Source organism: Aegilops tauschii, chromosome 7 (assembly GCF_002575655.3).
Source record: "Aegilops tauschii subsp. strangulata cultivar AL8/78 chromosome 7, Aet v6.0, whole genome shotgun sequence".
Classification (NCBI taxonomy): Eukaryota; Viridiplantae; Streptophyta; class Magnoliopsida; order Poales; family Poaceae; genus Aegilops; species Aegilops tauschii.
Genome location: NC_053041.3, coordinates 253,067,923 through 253,077,350, shown reverse-complemented (window position 1 = coordinate 253,077,350; position 9,428 = coordinate 253,067,923).

The following is a 9,428-nucleotide window of genomic DNA, read 5'->3' as shown; positions in this document are numbered from 1 at the left end:
CAAAAACCACATCCACTCCCTGCAGACTGAAACTGGTCTGGCCACTGCGCACGGAGACAAGGCCACCATTGCTCACGCCCATTTCCTTCAGCTGCTCGGCACAAGGCGGCCACGCTCCTGCTCGATCAACTGGGACTCCATTCTGCTGCCATCGGTTGAGAATGTTGGGCTCGACAACCCGTTCACGGGAACTGAAGTTTGGGAGGCGATCAAGGCATCCCCCTCTGAGAAGGCACCTGGACCTGACGGATTCTCGGGCGCCTTCTACAAATCATGCTGGAGTCTCATTAAGCACGACATCATGGTTGTTTTCCATCATTTCTACAACTTAGCTGGGGTTGATTTTGCGGCCCTGAACTCTGCCATGATTGTGCTGCTGCAGAAGAAGGACGGGGCAACAAGTATGGCTGATTTCAGGCCCATCAGCCTTATTCACTCCATCGCAAAACTAATCGCCAAGGTGCTATCCATGAGGTTGGCCCCTGTCATCAGCACTCTGATCTCGCCTGCCCAAACTGCTTTTCAGCGCACTAAGTGCATCCATGACAGTTTCCTATATGTCCAAAACGCCGTCAGAGCCCTGCATCGCCGCAAGACACCTGCCCTGCTTCTGAAATTAGATATAGCCAAGGCATTTGACAGCATCTCTTGGGAATATATCTTTGAACTTCTCCAAAAAATGGGCTTCCCTGCACGATGGCGAGACTGGATTGCACTTCTGGTCTTTACATCCTCGTCGTCTTGCCTCCTGAATGGTTCTCCGGGCGCCTCCATCATCCATCGTCATGGGCTGCGACAGGGGGATCCGCTCTCGCCGTTGCTCTTCATCCTCTGCATCGACCCCCTGCATCGTCTTCTAGAGGCGGCAACCCTGGCAGGTCAGCTATCTCCTCTGCCTGGTATGGCCGTGCGCATGCGCACAAGCTTGTATGCCGACGACGCGGTGATCTTCATCAACCCCGCAAGGATGGAGGTAGATGCCCTGCTCAGCATCCTGCACCTCTTCGGCGAGGCCACGGGCCTGCACGTCAACCTGGCCAAGTCCTCGGCTGTGCCGATTAGCTGCGGCGACCTCGACCTCGGTTTCATCTTGCACAACTTTGGCGGCATCGTGGCGTCACTACCCATCACGTACCTAGGCCTCCCAATCACCACCAGTAGGATTCGTTTAGTCCACCTGCAGTTCATCCTAGATAGGATTCGTGCGCGCCTTGCTGGTTGGAAGGGCAGACTCATGCATATCGCCGGCCGAAGGGTGCTCGTCTGCTGTGTTCTCTCCGCTATGCCGACGTTCGCCCTCACGGTGCTGAGAGCACCAAAGAAGTTTTTCAAGGAGGTAGATAAAGCCAGACGCCGTTTCCTATGGGCACAAGACGAAGCAGCAACCGGAGGAAAGTGCAAGGTAGCATGGAGCGCGGTCACCACGCCGGAATCCCACGGAGGCCTCGGTATCCATGATCTGGACAAATTCGCGCGCGCCCTCCGTCTGCGCTGGCTCTGGCTCTCCTGGACCCATCCAGAGCGGCCATGGGTCGGCACGGACACGCCATGCAACCTGCAGGACCAAGCCCTCTTCGCTGCCAACACGGCGGTCACCATCGGGGACGGCAAGACGGCGTCCTTCTGGTCAAGTCCTTGGCTAGACGGCAGGCCACTCCGGCTGGACTACCCCACCCTGTTCGTCCGCTCCATCCGCAAGAACTGGTCCGTCCGGGACGCGCTGCTCGACGGGCGATGGATCCTTGATCTCCGCCACGGGGAAATCAGCAGCATTGCGCCATCTGTGCTCCAGCTTGCAAGGGCGATTCGGAGAGCTGGCATCATCATCAACGACGACCTCAGCGACACAATCCGCTGGACTGCTACCACCTCCGGGCACTACTCCGCCCGATCCGCCTACGCGGCACAGTTCCAGGCGTCAATGGCACTCTTCCCCTCCAAGAACGTCTGGCGTATCTGGGCACCTGGGAAGCTCAAGATGTTCCTCTGGATGCTACACCTAGACATGCTATGGTGCAACGATCGCCTGCAGCGGCGTGGCTGGGAGAATAGCTACTTCTGTCAACTCTGTTTGCGAAACTTGGAATCTTCCTCCCACCTATTCTGGGAATGCCCGATTGCTATCCAGGCCTGGACAATGGCGGCATCATGGCGGGGCTGTCACTCTCTGGCACACGCTACCTGGAGCTCCGGAAAGACGACGACGGAAAGAGTGAGACTGATCACGGACGCGGCAAGGCCAACCGACAGGAAGGGCACCAGATCAATTCTTGCGCTCATTGCCTTGCACATATGGCTTGAGCGTAATGCATGCACCTTCCGCGGTAAGACGCCGTGCTCTCGCTCCATCATCGAAGCGTGCCGGCGTGACATGGAGCAATGGAGGATCGCAGGAGCAGCCTGCATAGAGCACCCCTTCGGGGATGTGCCGTGAGAGATATCCCCATTCTATCAGTGCCAACATAGCCACTAGGCTGGCCAACTGTACCTTTTCTATATCACCCCATCGATCACTTGATCAAAATTGTTTCCCGCCTTCTCTCTGCTAATGAAATCAATGCCAGCTACGGCTGGATCTTTCAAAAAAAGAAAATAATAATACCCAGCTGTCCGGTATTTGTTCAATGCCATAGATGAATCGATTTGGCAGACCGCAGACAGTTGGGATGATTAGTGGTTGATCTGCCACTCTGGACAAGCCGTAGTATGATTTGATTTTCTACCAACTTATAAGTACAATGCATGGCACTCTGGGTATGCATTGCTCTACTGTCAGTGCATTTCTTGCGGGCTGCTCTTTCTTCTAGCCCAAATGTCAGTCGAAAACCAAGCCTGTAAATCCTGGCAAACACCATTGGAAAAACTATAGATCGGGAGAGTGATGTTGTGCAATCCTGCAAAAAAAAAAAAAAAATGAAGATCATGTTAACTCACTTCGTGTGGATTATTATTTTTACACCGTGTACTAATAATCAATTGACATCTACTGATGATCTGCTGTAATGATATTGACCTTTTCATACTGGTTACCATGGGCCAGGACTCAGGACACTATTTAGTAACTTAACGTCAACGTTGGATTACACATCTCAGAGGACGAACTGCTCTGTTTGCTTAACCGCTTGGAAGCTCAGCTGGCAAGCGAATAAACTCAGGTAGGACGACGTGATATTCCCACTCGGTACATCGTACTATGTGCGTGCTCGTAAATCAGTAATAAATGTGGATTGGATTTGACAGGAAAAATGCTGCCTATCACGTACAGGAATGGATGCCACGAGCAAAATATACTACGTAGTTTCTAGGCGGATTCGGTGGACAGGGCCATGCATTGCAGTTGCAGGGCCTCCCTCATCGCGTGTTCAGGCGTCTACTGTCCAGCAGGGTTGCCTCCCTGTTCAAAAAAAAAAGAAAAAAAAAAGCAGGGTGCATGGCTGTGGTTCCATGAGCGTGCATCAGCGGATCCTTATTCGTCGCCTGGGGCTCGCGCACGGCGATAAAAAATGAGACGTTCCAGGCGTACCTGGACCTCTTCTCCAGTCCCCTCACCGCCGCGCAGATTTCGGCAGTGCTCGCCCTCTTCGGAGCCGACGGTCCTTCCTCTGACGGATAGCGTGCCGCTGGTCTAGGCGTCGGCTTAGGCCTTTTTGGCCGGGGTTCCAACTTCCAAGGGCATTTCTAGCAATATCCCCCTAAAATTCATATTTGAGGAGTAAAAATGATGTTTTTAACACAAAAGAGCCAACTAGTAAATCTCTTATAACCAAAACTTTATTAAATATGAGTTTTTGACCGCTGAAAGTTGCCCCCTCCCTCTAAAATTTAGTTCGCGGACGGTGCGGCCATCCCCTTCCCTTTTGACCAACGGAATGGGTAGGCCCTCCCCCGCCGCATGCCTAGACATGAGACGGCATCGGTGTCACACCGCCGGCCATGAATTCGGCGGCGCAACCACAAAAAAGGTGGCGTCAAGGGAAGAACTTCATCGGCAGCAGAGCGTCGACGGCGGTGGTCAGCAATCCCTCCGATGCGACCACCGTACTGACCTGGCCAAGCAGACCGACAAAAGGGACCATCGGCCGATGACCAAGGCGGTGGCCAACATGACGGCGCTGGCGAAGGAAAAGAAGAGTGCGGCCACCGGGTCGCTTCCCCCTGCACATGCCGCGGCTCCGGCGAGTACTACTCCACCTCCTGCCACCGCCTACTCCACTGGACTGCCGGAAAGAGTACAAGCATGATTGGTTTGATGCCAAAAGTTGGCATGCCAATATTTGGCAAATGCCAAATGTTGGCTAGTGATTGGTTGGCTACCAACTTTTCTTCTCAACCTCACAAAAAGTTGCCAACATTTGGTAAATTTTAGTTTTGCCAAATGTTGGCTTGTCAAATATTAGCAGTGCCAATTGTTGGCATCAAACCAATTATGTTCTACAACACTAACGTTGGATGGTGGGAAGGTTATGGACGGCGGATTGATGGGTGGTGCAGTGCCATGTTTGGTACTAGATGATTACTCAAGCTGATATATAAAGTACAAAGCTCACATGGGCCAAATAGTAATTATTACAACCAGCCATCATATGATCCAACATTATGTCATTCAGCGGAAGCAAATAAGTCCGAGTACAAACAAGATATCAAATATGCATGAGAGGCTAGAACATAAGCATCGACCCTCCTAAGGCTCCGGCTCCCACATGGGACCTTCTATAAACTCGTCGTTGGTAAATTCTGTGCGAACTAGCGGAATGTCTTGCCTTGCTCAGGCCAACGGGTTCGTGTTAAATAGATGGGGCGCACCTCCCATAACTGCGCATACATGCGGTTTGGATTACAATCTTGGAGATCAAGAAAGGAAATAGAGATAAGAGGTTACATGAGATAAACATAAGACTCTAACAACCTAACTATCTTAACTATCACCTATGAGATGTGCCGGTCACATAATGTGACATGTTGCATGTTTAACACCTTCCCTTAATCACAACTGCATTAAGTTGAGATTATACTTGAAGGTTTCAAAGCTCTTGACAGGCAATGCCTTTGTGAACCCATCTGCAATTTGGTCACGGGAATGCACAAAACAAATGTCAAGTTGCTTCTGAGCAACTCTTTCTCTGACAAAATGAAAATCTATCTCAATGTGTTTAGTCCTGGCATGAAACACTGGATTAGCTGAGAGATAAGTAGCACCAAGGTTATCACACAACAGACAAGGAGCTTGTTTACTCTTTATACCAAGTTCCTTTAACATGGACCAAACCCATATGATTTCAGCTGTGGAATTTGCCAGAGCCTTGTATTCTGCCTCAGTACTGGATCTGGAGACTGTGGCTTGTTTGCGAGCACACCATGATATCAAGTTGGATCCAAAGAAAATAGCAAAACCACCAGTGGATCGTCTAGCATCAAGACAGCCTGCCCAATCAGAATCAGAGAAGGCACTGACAAGTGTAGAAGATGATTTGCTGAAATTAAGACCCATGCTTAATGTGTTTTTGACACATCGAACTATCCTTTTTGCAGTAGTTAAACGGACAGTTGTAGGTGCATGAAGGAACTGACATACTTTGTTGACAGCAAAAGAAATATCAGGCCTGGTAAGAGTGAGGTATTGAAGAGCTCGTACTAGGCTCCTGTATTTTGTGTTATCCTCTTGAGTCAAGAGAGTTCCTTGCGTGAGAGATAATTTTTCTGAGCTTGATAGTGGAGTAGATGTAGGTTTACAACCTTGCAAACCAGCTTTTCTTACCAAGTCAACTGCATACTTTTCTTGAGAGAGATGAAGTCCATCCTTGTGCTTCTTTACTTCAATCCCAAGAAAATAATGCAAGTCTCCAAGATCCTTCAAGGCAAAATCTGCACTCAAATCTTTCAACAGTCCAGTGATGGCTTCATTAGATGAGCTTGTTACAATAATATCATCAACGTATATGAGGACAAATATGCATGTATTGGACTTGTTGTAGATGAACAGAGAGGTGTCAGACTTTGAAGGAACAAAACCAAGTGTTTGCAATTTGTGACAGAAACAGGAATACCATGCTCTTGGTGCTTGTTTCAAGCCATAGAGTGCTTTGTCCAATTTGCAGACATAAGAGGGTGCACTTTTACTTATAAACCCAAGAGGTTGTTTCATATATACCTCCTCTTCTAAAACACCATGAAGAAACGCGTTCTGTACATCAAGTTGCCTGAGACTCCATCCCCTGGAAACAGCAACAGACAAAACAAGACGGATAGTGGCAGCTTTAACAACCGGACTAAACATGTCCTCATAGTCTATGCCATACTGTTGTTTAAAACCCTTTGCAACGAGCCTAGCTTTATAGCGATCAATGGTTCCATCAGATTTCCTTTTGATTCTGAATACGCACTTGCAATCAATTAAATTTTTACCTTGCTGTGGGGGAACTAAATGCCAGGTTTTATTTGTCTTGAGTGCCATGTATTCTTCATTCATGGCATTCTTCCACTTTTCATCACCAAGTGCTTCCTCAAGCGTATGTGGTTCACCGGGTTCACCTGTCGAACAAACCATACCATATTTGGTTATGTGTTTATAATTAACAGGATGTATTACCCCATGTTGTAGTCGTGTACGTCGTGACGGTGCAGCAGCAAGATCACCAGCCACAGAGAATCCCGGGGCAGGAACTCCTGTAGCAGAATCTGCTCCCGCTGGATCTTCTGTGACAATTTGGTCGTGTGCAACTTCTCCAGTCGGCGCAGAGGATCCCGGGGCCTCATCATTGGTTGATGATGGCGCATCCACCTCGAAGCGGACGCCGGTCGGGCACGTGGACGCACGTGTGTGCGCGCTGGAGTACATGCCGGATCTCGCATCAGGCCTGGGCCCCGCGCCAGGTGGGCGAACGGAGTCGCGCCGCTTGTACACGAGCGGCTGATCACGGAACCGTGCGCTGTCCTGACGAGCCGCTTGCTGCCGCGTGCCGGACGCGGATTGGCGCGGAGGAGGACTCGGGCCGCCGCCACTGGAGAGACGACGCGTGTCGCGTGCTGGGCTGGAGACAGCGACGCGGTAGGCGGGCGCTGTTGCTGGTGCGTCTGCCGCGCCTGCCAATGCTGATCCCGAGGAGGATCGACTGGGCTGCTGCTGCAGGGCCGATCCCGAGGAGGATTTGCCTCCCAGAACCGGACATATGGAATATGGGTCTACCGACGCATTTTTTCACTGTTTCTGCATCGTTTTCGCTGTTTTCTCCTGTAGCATCATCAAAAAACTCATGCACACCATTAGTAGCAGAATTAGTCAACAATTGATCATCATAATTCAGACCCCTTTGATCAATACTGGTGAGATGAGTGGGTAGAAGAAGAATTTCTTCTCGAAGGCGAGCGCCGGCATTTGGATGTAGAGTGGCAAACGGAAACTTTGTTTCGTCAAAAACAACGTCACGAGATATATAAACGCGACCAGTGGATATATCTAAGCACTTGACACCTTTGTGTTGAGGGCTATACCCTAGAAAGACACACTACTTGGAGCGTAGCATGAGTTTGCGTTTGTTGTATGGGCGAAGATTGGGCCAACAAGCACACCCAAAAACACGAAGAGATTTGTAGTCTGGTTTTGTGTGAAGAAGTCTTTCTACCGGAGTTTCATTGTTGATGACTCGACTAGGGAGCATATTGATGATATGAACAGCGGTGAGAAAAGCCTCATCCCAAAACTTGAGAGGCATGGAGGTCCCTGCCAAGAGGGCTGTTGGGGAACGTAGTAATTTCAAAAAAATTCCTACGCACACGCAAGATCATGGTGATGCATAGCAACGAGAGGGAAGAGTGTTGTCTACGTACCCTCGTAGAACGTAAGCGGAAGCGTTATATCAACGCGGTTGATGTAATCGTACGTCTTCACGATCCGACCGATCCAAGTACCGAAAGCACGGCACCTCCGAGTTCTACACACGTTCGGCTCGGTGACGTCCTCGCCTTCTCGATCCAGCAAGAGGGGCGAAGTAGTAGATGAGTTCCGGTAGCACGGCGGCGTGGTGACGGTGTTGGTGAAGAGCAATCTTCGCAGGGCTTCGCCTAAGCACTACGAAAACTATGACGGAGGATAAACTAGAGGAGACGGGGTTGCCGGCACACGGCTTGGTGTTTCTTGATGTGTCTTGGGTGCTAGCCCTACCCCTCTATTTATATGTTGAGCCTTGGGGTCGAAACTTGGAGTAAAAGCCTCCACAAAGTCGGTTTCACCCGAAAGGCAAGAGTCCTTCTCGGACTCCAGGGCCAGACGCCAGGGTTCCCGGCGTCTGGACCCAGATGCGAGGGACCCTGGCGTCTGGCCCCTGGACTCCGCAAAACTTCCTTTTGCGCTTTCCAAAAACCTCGTGGACTTTCCCCTTTGGCCCAGATAAAGTGTTCTCGTGCCCAAACATTTCGGGAAACATCCGGAACCTTTCCGGAGATCAAACACTACTATCCACATATCAATCTTTACTTCCGGACTGAAACGCCCACGATGCGGCTATATCTCCCACGTGTCGAGGCACGACTTAGAGGCATAACCGCATAGTGGTTTTGTCGCAAGAAGGGTCATCTTCACACAATCCCATGTAATGAACAAGAATGGGATAAAGAGTTGGCTTACAATCGCCACTTCACACAATACATAAATATCAACATACATCATCCAAAATACAAACATATAGACCGACTACGGTCAAAATCCAGATGAAAATAAGACAACCCCAAATGCTAGATCCCCGATCGTCCCAACTGGGCTCCACTACTGATCATTAGGAAAAGACACATAGTAACGACCACGTTCCTCGTCGAACTCCCACTTGAGATCGACGCCATCGTCTGCACTGGCATCGTCGGCACCTGCAACTGGTGTTGGAAGTATCTGTGAGTCACGGGGACTCAGCAATCTCACACCCGCGAGATCAAGACTATTTAAGCTTATAGGACAAAGAGGTGCAAAGAGGTGGAGCTGCAGCGGCAAAACATATATGGTGGCTAACTTGCGCAAATGCGAGCGAGAAGAGAAGCAATGGAGCGGACGTCATCTAGCAATGACCAAGAAGAGGTCCTGAACACCTACTTACGTCATACATAACACAGACCGTGTTCACTTCCCGGATTCCGCCGAGAAGAGACCATCACGGCTACACACGCACTTGGTGTATTTTAATTGGTTCAAGTGACAAGTTATCTACAACCGGACATTAACAAATTCCCATCTGCCTCATAACCGCGGGCACGGCTTTCGAAAGATAATACCCTGCAGGGGTGTCCCAACTTAGCCCATCATAAGCTCTCACGGTCAACGAAGGATAAACCTTCTCCCGGGAAGACCCGATCAGTCTCGGAATCCCGGTTTACAAGACATCTCGACAATGGTAAAACAAGACCAGCAAAGCCGCCCGAATGTGCCGACAAATCCCGATCGGAGC